Genomic DNA, 13,793 nt, shown 5'->3' with positions numbered 1-13,793 from the left:
CTGTGTTCACCTCTACTGTACCAACAAAAATAAATGAATACATAAGTAAATAAAGGATGAGTATGACTGGAGAAACACAGCTTAATACACAATACTTTTTTGAAAAATTTATTATAAGCAAGTGGGCTTCAAATAAAGCAGAACACCAGTTACACAGAACAATGAAACAGCCAAAGAAAGACGAAAGGCAGGGCAGGAGGGGTCATCAGTACAGGGCATGTGACAGTGTACAAAGAAGCTGTTTAATGCTAAATGGTCCAGTGTAATAAATTAGAACATTCCAAGTAGCGGGAAAAATCACTAAGCAAACATCTATAAAAGTTCAGGTGACAAATCCATACACCAGCTAATCTTCCTACTAAATTTAAACTACCCATGATTTACAGAGCAGCAATCCTCCTTTACCCTCTTAAAAGAAAATTCTGCTGAGAGTGTACCTCATACCACCAGCCCTCTCACTGGAGGGCTGCTCCAGACTAACAACAGCCGCGCTGAATGGCTCATGGATATAGGGCTGGATCTCCAAGGCCTGAGTGACAGGAAAAGGATCTTCCAATTGACTAAATGAATTCAAAATGACAGAATCTGGGGGCAGGCCTTCCCTGGAGACCTATGTCAGTTTGTGGGATAACTGCCTTCAGCTTATTTTGTCCTGATCTTCCAGTCCTGGCACCTGCATCTGGTCATACTCCTGGGATCTTCCTGCATATTCCTCCTGAAAACGGTACAACAGATATACTCAAAGAATGCCAGACACAATGTCCCATGGAGAAAATTTCTCATGTCAGTTAAGGAGGGGAAACTCAGAAAGGCTAGTACACAGGAAGTCAATGTAGGGTCAATGTTCATACACTCGATATTGGAATGAGGTAGATGGTCAGGTATTTCTCACAGCTCATGTTTCAATCTAATATTTTAAATCAAGGAAATAAAAACAAATAACAAAAACATAATAGAGTTATGTTGTGGGGTAAAATGGATTTACATGGCAATTATGTTCCAGAAAAGATTCAGGAGAATGAAAAAGATTGACTCCAGCAGTAGTAGCATGTCTGTTTTGCAAGAAGGAAACAGAGTTAAAACCTCACTTCTCACGCCCATCCAAAAAAAAAAAAGCAAGGGGGCTGGTGGAGTGACTCCAGTAGTAGAAAGGCTGCCTAACAAGCATGTGGCCTTGAGTTGAATCCACAGTACTGCCATTAAAAATAAAAGAAAAAGAATGAAAAGTTACAAGTGGCCACCCTTGAGACCTTGCAGACCTCAGAGTTGGTGCTGTTCTGATAACTGTGACTTCAATAATTCAGGTCCTGCCTCCATCTGAAATTAAATTTTGAACATATTATCTAGACAATTCCAGTTATGTCAGAGACTGCAAAAACCTCAAACCTTCAACACCTTCCCAACATTTCCCTTTCACTATGAACATCATGTACACATGTAAAACCTATGCAGTGAGCTGGGCAATGTGAAGAAAGCTTCAGTTTAGGAATTTATGACAGCCCTATGAAGAACTGGGCTACGGACCTGGCCCTCATCTGATACCAGCTTCTAAACACTTACTTAATTCAGGGAAATCATCAATGCCCCAAGAATAAGGAAGGAAGCAAGAACCTCCCACCAACTGAAGTCTGAGGAGACCTAGAGCTCAGTGCTGAGGAGTCCTAATAGGGCCTGGGCCTGAGCCAGGTCACTGCACATAACAGGTGGGATGCAAGAGTTCACCCATCTGAACAGTCCACCTCAGGGCGAGGAAGGAAAAGTGCAAAGCTGCACAAGCAGAGACTCAGGCCACACACTGAGGTGCTGTACTTGGGAGGCCCAGGTCTGTACCAACCTTGACAGGCCCTTTCTAACATCCTCCTAGGGTACAGGATGGCATTTGCAAAAAGCATTTCAGGCTCCTTTGGTGAGTTAAGTTCTGCTCACTACCCTGGCACACTGCACCGCTCACAGCAGAGAGACTGAATTATGTAAATTTCTCTCAGCAGCAAAATGTGATCCAGAAAATGGCAGAGACAGGAAGGCATTTCCTGAATTAAGCAGAGGGTCCTCCTTAGACCAGCCTGTGACTCACCAGTTCTCAAGCACGTCTCACTGGCTAGGGAGCCAGAACCCACCCCTTGAGATCTGAATAACACCAGAAGTGATCCCCTACCAGGGAGAGTGCAAAAACCAAATAACTGAATCCAGGAACAGCCTGCAGCGGTCCAGGTCTCCTTTCTGGTGCCTACCCAGTCCAGCCTGGGGACTCATTGTAGTTAAGCAGAACCTGCTTTTCCGAATGGACCCTTCTTCAACTGGGAAATGGGGCCAGGAATATGCTGAGAGAATTTCACACTCATTTTCCCATGGGGACAGCCTGTGACCTCAGAAAAGTTGTGGTTCTAGGCCAGGCCAGGTAAGGACTTACTTGACCAGGAGGAAAGGCCTGATGTTGTCACATTTCAGGAATTGGGATCATGCACTTCTCTTCACGGAAAAGCATTTCTTACACCTGAAATCTCAACCTAAACTGTATTACCCAAACAAAATAAGAACATGTGAACAAGGGACCACAGTTAATAAGTACAAGGAGAAAGCAAAGCTTTCTCACCAGAACTATACAAAGGATGCAAGAGTGAAGATTTTTTTAAAAATAATTAAAAAGAATAAAAACACTCTGGAGTAGTCAGACAAGGGGTCTGTTTGACCCCAAGTTGCCATGAAGACCCACATTCAGAAGGTACAGCATATTCCCAAGCTTCAATACCAAACTGAGCACTGGACTGGTTCCTCACAGTGCAACAATACCAGGTGCTGCAGCAGGCACACCTAAGGATTTCAATCTGGGGCCTCAGCATGACTGCTGTCCCCTCTTCCTTACATGGTAATTATGTTCCCTCCTTCATTGTTGACCTTAAACAGAGAGAAAAATCACAGAGATACTTTAATGTTCTGATAAAAAGAAACTGACATAATCATAAACTCATTCATGTGCCTGCTTCCTTAAGTCTTTCTCTAAGCTTACTTTCATAAACTTTGAGAAATGACAGTGTGACCCCACCATTTCTATGCATGCCTGGATAAAGGTCCAATCTTGGAATGAATAGATTGTCAAACACATCTGCATGTACAGAATAAGATTACTACTTATTGGCAAACCACTCTCCATTCCATCCTACCTGGTGTTGTTTGAACCACTGTCATCCAAAGGCAAATGAGTGAGGGATTTGTTCTTTGCTTAGAATTACTGGAAGATTTTCAAGACTATAAGAGTTGGAGCCAAGTATAGGTCTTCACATCTTTGGAGACAAGCCATCAAGGGAGTTCAAAGGACCCTACTCTACTTCTGCTCTTCTACTCCCTGCTGTGGTGTTTATGGTTTTGCTCCATCACATGCTCCTCATCCTATGTGCTGCCAGGCCCCATGTCCAAATCCAACAGAGCTATTTCATCATGGATGGGACCTCCATAACTAGGAACCAAAAAACATTAACCCTTATAGCTTCACTACCTCAAGAGTTTGTTACAGGGTGAAAGCTGACTAATATATTGTTTCCTACTCTCCCAGAACCTGGAATCTGACATTTCAAACTTGGTAAGATCAATTCAGAAGTAATTGTCAACATCTTTTTCACTCCATGAGTTCTTCACCAGCCTCTGGGACATCATCTTACCTCTTTTCCGATGATCTCAAAGTTATCATTAGTAGCAGATTATCCCTTGGCTTTTCTATTTTCTGTATAAAAAGAGCCTCCAGGCCCATCAGGTGTAGCCACCATTCCTTCCATTTTCTGGGTCCTGGTAATACCTTCCAAAATCCATTGCTTATGTAGCATTATCATTATCTTCCTTTTCCTATATGTCCCTGTCTAGTCCTTTCCCTAGATATATACTCATTGCTCAGTTCACTAGCAAGGCACTTCCTAGTAAATGTCATCCTTCAAATCCAGGAAGACTAAATACCAAGGATTTTTTTTTTTTGGCTACCACAAAACCACAAGCCCTTTTTATTAATATGTTCTGGACAGGACTGAATATAGAAACCTGCCTGTGTTAGACCAACTTCTCTTGCTAATAGTAAAACACACCAGTCTGAAAAAGGTATAAAGTAGAGTTCATACTTTAGTTTTTGGCTTGTTTGGGTTGTGGGATTTCAGTTTCAACTCATGGCTTAGTGCTTCTAAACCAGGTGCTCCATTACAGCCCATTTTGCTCTGATTATTTTGAAGATGGGGGTCACTTCTTCACCCAGGCTACCCTTCAACACAATCTTCCCAATCTCAGCTTTCCTAGTAATTAGCCTTTAGGTATGATCCACAGGTGCCAAGCAAAATTAGTATTTTTGTGAGTATCAAGATCGAGGTCCAATGAGATGTACCAGGTGAAGGGCTTTCTGCTCACCATTTTTTCTTATGTAGTATGGTACAAAGGTTTTTATTCTGTGAATTTTTCAAATAGGAACATTTATTTAGGAGTCTGGTGAGCTTCCAGCCAAACTCACCTGGCTCTCTTATGTTTTTTGCTCTGTCTTTTGCTCCAGCATGCCTTCCTCTGAAGAGATACCCTCTGTCCTCCCCAGTAAACAGGCCTGGCCTGCAGAGGAGGGAAACATGTGGTTCCACTTTGTGCATCTTTTGAAGCACACCACGGCCCCCACCGAGGGTCTTCACTGGCCGTAGGCTATGAGCTGTACAGTGCCTATGATTATACAGTACCATCTATGGAGAAAGCACTTGTGAAAACAGACATTCAGCTCTTCTTTCTGGGTGCTATGGAGGAGTAGCTCCACATTCTGGTTTGGCTGCAAAACACTTCATAGATGTAGGAGCTGGTGTATAAGTGAAGATTACATAGGAAATGTTGGTGTTATGCTGTTTGACTTTGGCAAAGAATAATTTGAAGTAAAAAAAAAAAAAAACGGGTGATCAAATTGCTCAGCTAATTTGTGAATGGATTTTTTATCAAGAAACAGAAGAAGTTCAAGTGTTGGACGACACTGAAAGGGGTTCAGGAGGTTTTGGTTCCACAGTAAATAATTAAAATTCAGGCCAAGAATAGAAAACAAAAAACATTTTTTTCTTAAAAATTGAGGTTTTGCTTAAATGGTTGCTGTTTAGCACCACTGTAAACTTAACAATTTTAACATTTGTAAAAATACTTCATTTTCTTATAGTAAACAAAAGGATCACATAGAAACTTATTTTCTTCTGTTTTCTGCAGTTGATGGTTGCTTGTAAATATGCTTTGTGTTGAGCTGATGCAAACATTTTTTAAATCAGATATACAATATTTTTAACTGTGTTATTAAATTCAATAAACAATACCTCTTCAGCAAAAAGAAAAAAGGACATTTATTTATTTTGTATAGTATATGGGGTCTTCGTGTTTATACAAAAAAAATTCTGTATTTTTATGCATCTTTCAAAAGTTTTTTACATGTATCTGTAGTTTACATAAATATCTTTCAATGTATATGTTATCAGAATAGTTTTATATTTCAAGATCTATATATAAAGACATGTGTAAATAACTCTATGTAGGAAGAGTTTTTCTGTGACATGTGACTATTTTAAAAGACATGAAAGTAGTAGGGACTATTTGAGGAAAGGAAGAGGATAAGCAGGAGGTGGGTAGAAGAATGTTTCTGATCCAAGTACACCACATGGATGTATGAAAAGGTCATACTGAACCAGATACCAATGACCATTGCCTGTAATCTGAGGTACTTGGGAGGCTGAGATAAGGACAAATATATCCCCGTCAGTCGAGGTCAAAAACAAAAAACAAAAAATGGGAAACACCTGCTAGAGATGAGCTAAAAAAGGGCTAGAGGTGTGACTCAAGTAGTACAGTACCTGCCAAGCAAGTGCAAAGCCCTGAAATACATTAATTTGCATAATTAATATATGCTAATAAAATCCCACTGATTTTATTCCTTTTCTAACAGTACATGAAGAGTTCAATCATTGAATAAGAAAATAAATCGAACAGGTAAACACATCTATGAGGTGGTATTGCTAGGTAATAAAATCAACAAAAATTATGCTTTGAGCAATTATGCACAAACAGAAAGACCATAAAACTCTGACTTTAGGTGAATACAGCACTAAAACCCACTCATCCTTATTGAAGAACAGATTCCTCAGGCTTCTGCTGTAAACCCTGCATTTATCACAGTTGATGATCCATTTGGAATATTCTGTGTGTTCTCCATAAGGAGGTGGTGACACAGCTTACAGATGATAAAAGCAAAAATTATACAAAGTGACCTTAAAACAGCATGAAAATGGTATTAATCCCAGCAGGAAAAAAGTAAATCTTAGTCACATTTAGAATACTCTAATGCTGTAAGGCAGAATTAAATTTTTTAAGTTCAGGGCTGGCAGAGTGGCTCAAGTGGTAGGGTGCCTGCCTAGCAAATGTGCGGCCCTGTGTTCAAACCAGAATACTACCAAACTTATTTTATAACTTATTTTAAAAACAAATGAACATATACTATTTCTTAATGAATATTAAGTATAGTGAGATGTAAAGTGTGGCCATAATAATATCGAACGTGCAGTGGAAAGGAAATAAAAGAAATTGTCTTTATATTCAACTAAAGGTAAGTTTTGTTTGCTAAATTTTGAATAGTCATAACATACTTCATGTAACCCTTGTGGTAACTATGAAGAAAACTTTTTTTTTTTTTTTTGGCAGTACTGGGGTTTGAACTCCTGGATGCATGCTTGCTAGGCAGATGCTTTACCACTTCAGCAATTCCACCAGTGAAGAAATGATTTTGAATAGAGACACAACAACAAAGAAAAACAAATGACACCACATCACATCAATAACACACAAAACACAGAGCATGTAAATGTGATTGAAGGGAGGGATCCATATCTGCACAAGTCATTAATAAACGTGAAGATGGTGGACTGGACTAGTACATCAATGAATTATTGTTACCTCTCAGGCACAGAGCCAGAAAGATGGTGAAGCATTATCTTTCAAATTGGGCAAGGATGGAAAGGCACTGCAGTTTCAGTAGTGGACAGCACCCTATACAAAGTAGACAACTGAGGATCAGGAGAGAGGGAGAAAAAAAAAAGCAAAAGCCTGTGGATGCCACAGGCTCAGGGAGCAGACTTAACCTACAGAAAGTAAGAGCCTCACAAAACATGCAGTGTAGTTCCATTGAAAATAGAATATATGAACCTCACAATATGAACATAGTGCACATTGGGAGAAAAAGAGAGCCTCAGTGTGTAGCAAAGAGCAGGGGCTGAAATGAAAGAAAAAAGAGACTCAAGAACCAAAATGAACACTACTGTCAGTATAGAGTCTAAAGACACATGGACTCTTCTTCACATGCTGGCACTAGGAATGTTCCTCTTCTTCTAGGCATTCAGTCAAGGTGCAGTGGTGGCAGGCCATATTGATAAGCTACTGAGTCTGGAACTTCAGCATTCAAAGGTCTCTGCATTCTCCTATGTCTGGGAACTCTCAGCAAGGGTCACTTGCTGATCCAGTGAGTGCTGGACTTGAGTACTTGTCTAGCTACATAAAATTAAAGCCTAGGGGAAAAATTTGAAAAATGTGCTTGAATCCACACATAAATCCAACACAGATTTAAATCAAAGAAGAAACACCTTATTAACTGATCTGATTATCACAGTCAGTATCATGTTCACTTAAGCAGCACATATACTGAAATTGGAATGGTACAGAGAAGATTAACAAGGCCATGCACAAGAATGACATGCAAATTCCTGAAGCATTACATATTTTTTTAAAGAGACAGTATCCATGAAACTCAAAAATAACTAACAAACTTATGTTACATTAACCCATGTACTTTCATTTATGCAGCCATTATTATTTGAAGTAGGGTGCTGCCAATGTCCAACTATGTGCTTTAGCAGTCCTCCTGCCTCAGGTTCCTTTGCAGCTGGGTTTACAAGTAGGCACCAGAATGGTAAACATAAAGCTGATGTTCAAACAATGCTTTTGTACCTTGGTCATGTTACATGGAACATTCTGCACAAATTTATAATTTGCTCATATTACATATACAGCATTCAAATACATGAAGAATTTTCAGTGGACTTTTACTTGTTTTAAAAAGATTTTATGTGTTATTCATTAAAACAGGGTCTCCCTATTTAGTCCAGGCTGCTCTGAACTTGGTGTATTGCTTCATGGACCTCAAACCTGTCATCTGTCTGCCTTTACTGAGGATACTGGTAAAATGACAGCAAATATAATGACAGGTTTTATTCCATTCTGCATTTCCATTTGTGGGAAAGATGAACCTTTTTTACACATATTTCTCCATCAAACATTCTCTTCATAACATCATCTATCATATCACGTATCATATCTGTAGTTGGCATATGTTCAAAGGTCAGTGGCTCCTACCACATCCCACACCATCTATAAGAACTGTGAAAGTCCTAACAGTTGAGGTAGGGACTGTCTTTTTAGGAAAGTCACATGACAATGGGTCCACCAAATACTTATTTTAGTTCAGGGTCATCACGATCTCATTCACCATCTACAATCACAAATCACACAGTACTTCTGACACCTCATTGGAACTACTTTTTAAATTGGGAGTAGAACACAAACACCTGTTTGGTAACTGGTCCCAACAATTGCATGTTGTACACTGGGATTCTAGCACTTCCCATTACAAATTCCTACTACTTGTTCCCATAAAAGTAACACCAAGTGTCCTAAGACAGAATAATGTTATGAATCCATGAGAAAAATTCCGTGTCTCTTGGTATCTGGGAACTGTTATTGAGATGAACTTGAATAACTTAACTGTAAAAAGGAGAGAGTGTTCTGAAGCAATTTACACTAACATCCTCCTGTGGTAGGTAATGAATTTGCTTCTATTATAAATGTAACTATTTCCTCATTTCTACAATGTTCATGACAGGGAGATTATAGGACAGTAAACTAAAATACACACCAAGTTATAACTATGATTGTTTGCATGTTTCTGCTATGTTCTTCAGAGGGATCCAATAGGATGAGAGCCCAAAATACATGGCATTTCTTACTTGGTAAAAACAGCACATAATATGCTGAATTTTTGTGATAAATTAAAAATATGCAATTTGTGGAGAGCTAGCATTTCTTTAACATAAGTTGGGCAGAGTCATGGGGGAAATGAGACAAATATACTCAAATTCAAGATACAGAGCACAAAATATTAAGATCTAGTTTTTAATTACTGTTAATGTTTACAAGAACATTATTTTGGAGACAGTAATACAGCCTACTGCATGTGATTTCATGTTCTGGATGCTGAGATCTAATATACATATGGAAGAAGTAAACTGGAGTAACTTTAGAACACAGAACACTACGAAGTCTGAGCATTCATGTTGTTTCCTGAATGAGGACTTGTGGGAGCCACATAAAATCTATAGCTATGGGTTTCAAATGCCTATGTATACACTGAAAAGGGGAAGATAAAACTTGAACATTTCAGAAATCAAAGGGCTGGTGGAGTGGCTCAATTGAGAAAGTGCCTCCCTATCAAGCATGGGGCCCTGAGTTCAAACCACACGACCACTAAAAACAATAAACCAGAATCACAATGAAATACCTGTTGCATATGATAGTGCAAATTTTCCTCATGAGAAAAAGGGAAAGACGGTGAAGAAACAGGATAGTGGCAAAGCTGTGCATGAAGATCATATCATGTCCTCTCTTCACACACAAGGAACAAACAACAACAAATATGAAGAGACAGAGAAATGTGGATCATCAGTCAAAAAGCATTGTAGCAGTTCCTCAGACTGCTTTTGCTAAAAAGCATGGACTCCATACTCAGTCCATGAATTAACTAAAAGCAGGAAAAAAGACGGCACCTCTCCATTTTCAGTCTTTTCACTGAGCAATTCTCTGCAGTCACCTTGCAACCCCCTCAGAATCTAGGAAGGAGAGAATAGATATTTTCTTCATGACCTGAAACCAAATTTACCCCCAACAGTAGACTCTCCTTTTGAAGAACCATGCTCTGTGTAACAAATCCAGAACCTCTCCCAAACCGACAAGTCAGTTATAACTACAACCACACCTGTGACTGGAACTGTTTAACTATGCAGATATTTGGTCTCTGCTCCCAGTTCTTTGCCTATTTAAATCTATATTTCATGTGTGTACCCTGCAGATGGTGAACATGAGCTCAGTGCTTATGCTGCCTCATCCCACAGCACATCTCCTAGCTGTGTAGTAATTCTCCTTTCCCTGCCTTCACCATGCTTCTTTATTTGAAACTGAAGGGTAATTAGCTTGACCTAGAATATGGACTCTGAGGAGCTTTGGCACTGGTCCAAAATTCTATTTTCAGAATGAGAATATTGACTGCTGAAAATCTCAGGCAGTGGACTCATTTCACAAAGCCGTTCTTGGGACTGTCTAAAGTAGAATCAAAGGCAAGCATGTTGAAGAAACAGCAACATGGAAATTCTATGTACAATGAAGAAAATGTCAGTACAGACTTGGAAATCATCAAAGGATTACATAGAAATTATGAAGATGGATACACAACAAGTTCAATGAAACCATCATTATAGGTGCTCAACAGTGGACTAGAACAAGAACAAACAATCAACATAAAAATGATTGAAATTATGCAGCCAGAAAAGAAAGAAAACACTTTAAAATTCACAGAATGTGTCACAATACTCTGAATTTTGTAAACTGTTGAAAGTTCTCTAAAGAGAAATAAAAACATATAAGCTAAGAAATTAATCACATAAAGAAAAACAGTGTTAGAAAATTAACAAATGAACAAAAATTCTTTACTTTCTTCCTCACTACTGGTATTCAAGGAAAACCTTTGCTTAAAGTCATTGCAAGTGAACTATGGACAGGTGATACCTTGAAATAGGAACAATTAGTAAGAACAGTCATATATGGATTGAAGAACAATAGTGGGGGTCATACCAATATGCCTGCCCTGTCCATGAAGCAGCACATCTTTAGTTGAAATGCATGTAGCTTACTTAGAAAAGGATTTTACATGTTCAGGAAATTCTAACAACACATTTTACACATACTTGGTATCATAAAGGGAAACAGAAAATGTGATAATTAATAAAGGACCACACCTATAAGACTACCTCAAGTGGTGTAGTGCTTGCCTTAGCGATCACAAGACGCTGAGTAAAAAATAAGTAAATAAATAGGTACATAAAGGATTTCAGCAAGATTGTACTATACCAGATAAATGCACAGCACATCATTTTGCTGTATTCATAATAACCATCCAAACTTCACATTAATAGAAGAGCACTATTTACACAGAACAAAGGAACAACAAAAGAAGAACGACAGGCAGAAAGGAAGGGGTAAGATGGTGGTAAGAGTAACATGAAGGAACAAGTAGGAAAATGCTCAACACCACAGGTCATCAGTATAGTACAAGCATCACCATATAAAGAAGCTGTTTAATGCGAAATGGACAGGCGTAATAAATTAGAACATTACATGTATTGGAGAATCACAGAATAAGAAACATCCAGAAAAGTTCAGGTAAATTCATACACTATCAAAACTCCCTAGTAAATTTAAATCATCCATACTCTACAGAGCATCAATCCTAAAACCCCCATCCTAAAGGAATATTCTGCTAACAGTGTACAACACTAGGGCAACTTTACAAAATGAAAATGAACAAAAGCTTCTGGGTCAACCTCACCACAAGGGATATGGTTTATGGGCTTGAGTCTTTGTGAAAGATCTATTGCTCCTGAAACTGTTGTCATGTGCCCACTTTAAGGTGAGGGAAATAGTCATCTTCTAACATCCTGTGACCTTACTGAGCTATGTTAATTTTTGCCAACGTAGACTGAGATGTACTAATTGCAAAGTTTATTTTCAGAAACCTTCTGATCTCTTCCACCATTTTAGGTTTACTTAGTATATCCACGTGGTTTATGCCTAACTGCTACCTATGAAATCTGTTCAATGTGTACTCTTTTTGTTCATGAAGTATGCTTCACTTTTGCTCAACTCCAGTGCCTTGCCTGAATTCATCTCACACAAGACATAAGTACCAAGAATGCACTCAGGTAATGTTACCAACATTCCTCAAAAGACCTCAAATGTTATTATTTGTGCTGTATTTCTTTGTCATCACTTCTAATTACAAATATGTGGTGTTACCAAAACCAACCAATTTCAAATACCAACTATTTGTCTTTCAATTCAAATCTGATACCATCCAAACTTAGCACAGTCCCTCCAACTTCTGGGCAGTGTGAAACAGACAACAAGCCTTAGAACATGTTTGCTATGTCTTCTCACACCAGTCACCTTTCTAAAGTCACAGACCTACACCCTGAGACAAGTCATTAGAATAAATGCAAACATTCCCTCAATGGGGCTTAGGAAAACAACCAAATACATTCCTATTGCCTCAGAAAGTTCAAGGATTTCAGAATCTCTTTGCTAGAAACTGACACAAGGACCAAAACTTTTAATTTATACTACATGCCCACATCACCTTCCAAATGCACTAACTTTTTGCCCCATCAGGAAAAATATAAAGGTGTCTTTCTGTAAACCTGGGCCTCCAGGACTTGTCTTCACTGGCACAAATTACACTCTGTCTAACCATGTACCTCCCCACAAAGGAAAGTGGTGAAATGATATATTGTGAAGTTGTAACATTCATAAATAGTTGCAATTAACCCTCACTTCCAATCATCTCTGTGGTAGAAAAGGAGCACAGAACCAACATTCTTCCCATTACCCCCTTTTGTAATCTCAGAGACTCCACCACACACTTTCCAAATGCCCTTTTATTGCATCAAAAATGATTATGAAGTAATCAGTGCAAATAATTTCAAAATGATTTATAAATAGTTGTAAGGTGAATTTGACAAATCTGAGCCTGGGTCATCAACAAATCACACTTTAGAGTCACCATAAGATCACAAAGAACCCAGGTCCCTGTGGTTCACGCCTGTAATCCTAGCTTCTCAGGAGAAAGAGATTAGAAGTGTCTTGGTTCAAAGCCTGTGCTAGCAAAGAGTTCTTGAAACCCTATCTCGAAAAAAACCCATCACAAAAAAGGGCTAGTGGAGTCACTCAAGTGGTAAGAGCGCATGCCTAGCAAGTGTGTGGACCTGAGTTCAAATCCCAGTGCAGTCAGAAAAAGACCAGAAAGATCCTACCACTGGTCGCTCCTCCCTGTAAACCTAGGTACAGGGGTGACTAACACCAGGATGATAGTCAAAATCACCTTAGAAAAATTGTTTACCAGACCCCATTTCCAAAATAACCAGAGAAAAATAGACCAGAGATATGGTTCAAGCGGTTGAGCACTACTCTGTAAATGCAAAACTATGATTTCAAACCTCAGTCCACAAAATTAAACATGTAACAAGGAAACCAAGATGATCACAGGAGAAAACTGATCTTGCCAATCTGCATGTCTGCAGACTCCCAGTTTATTTCTTCTCCTGTTTTTTCCTCTCTTTGAGAACAAATAGCCTTTTTGTCTTAGATGCCTACATACCTTACTTTTGGGGCTTTCCATCTAGAGTAATTCTCTTAAACTCATGGTCTAAGTTAATCAACATTTCATTAAAACACAATATTCTAGAAACCACCTGTGGACAATAACCATTTAAGTTAGGAAGGGCAAAAGGTGTCCCCTCGGCTGAGAAGGCAACCACGTGGACTCGCATTTCCAATGAATCTGACAATGTGCGGATTCGTGGAAATTTTGGGACTTATTGGCAGCACTAAGAAGCACTGCATTGAGAGGACAGGGCATAGAGTTTAGCCCAGGCTTCCCT

General features: G+C 39.0%; 1 non-coding gene and 1 pseudogene across 1 annotated transcript; both read left to right on the top strand.

Moving 5' to 3' along the window:
- The first annotated feature begins 4,523 nt into the window (after positions 1-4,523).
- LOC109697190 (deoxyuridine 5'-triphosphate nucleotidohydrolase, mitochondrial-like) lies at positions 4,524-5,022 on the top strand (annotated as a pseudogene).
- Positions 5,023-7,652: 2,630 nt separating this feature from the next.
- LOC141417027 (U6 spliceosomal RNA) lies at positions 7,653-7,756 on the top strand. Its single transcript, XR_012441661.1, has one exon. It is a non-coding gene; the product is annotated as a U6 spliceosomal RNA (small nuclear RNA).
- Positions 7,757-13,793: the final 6,037 nt, after the last annotated feature.

This window comes from Castor canadensis, chromosome 14 (assembly GCF_047511655.1).
Source record: "Castor canadensis chromosome 14, mCasCan1.hap1v2, whole genome shotgun sequence".
NCBI classification, from domain to species: Eukaryota; Metazoa; Chordata; class Mammalia; order Rodentia; family Castoridae; genus Castor; species Castor canadensis.
This window is presented reverse-complemented; position numbering and strand designations above follow the sequence as displayed.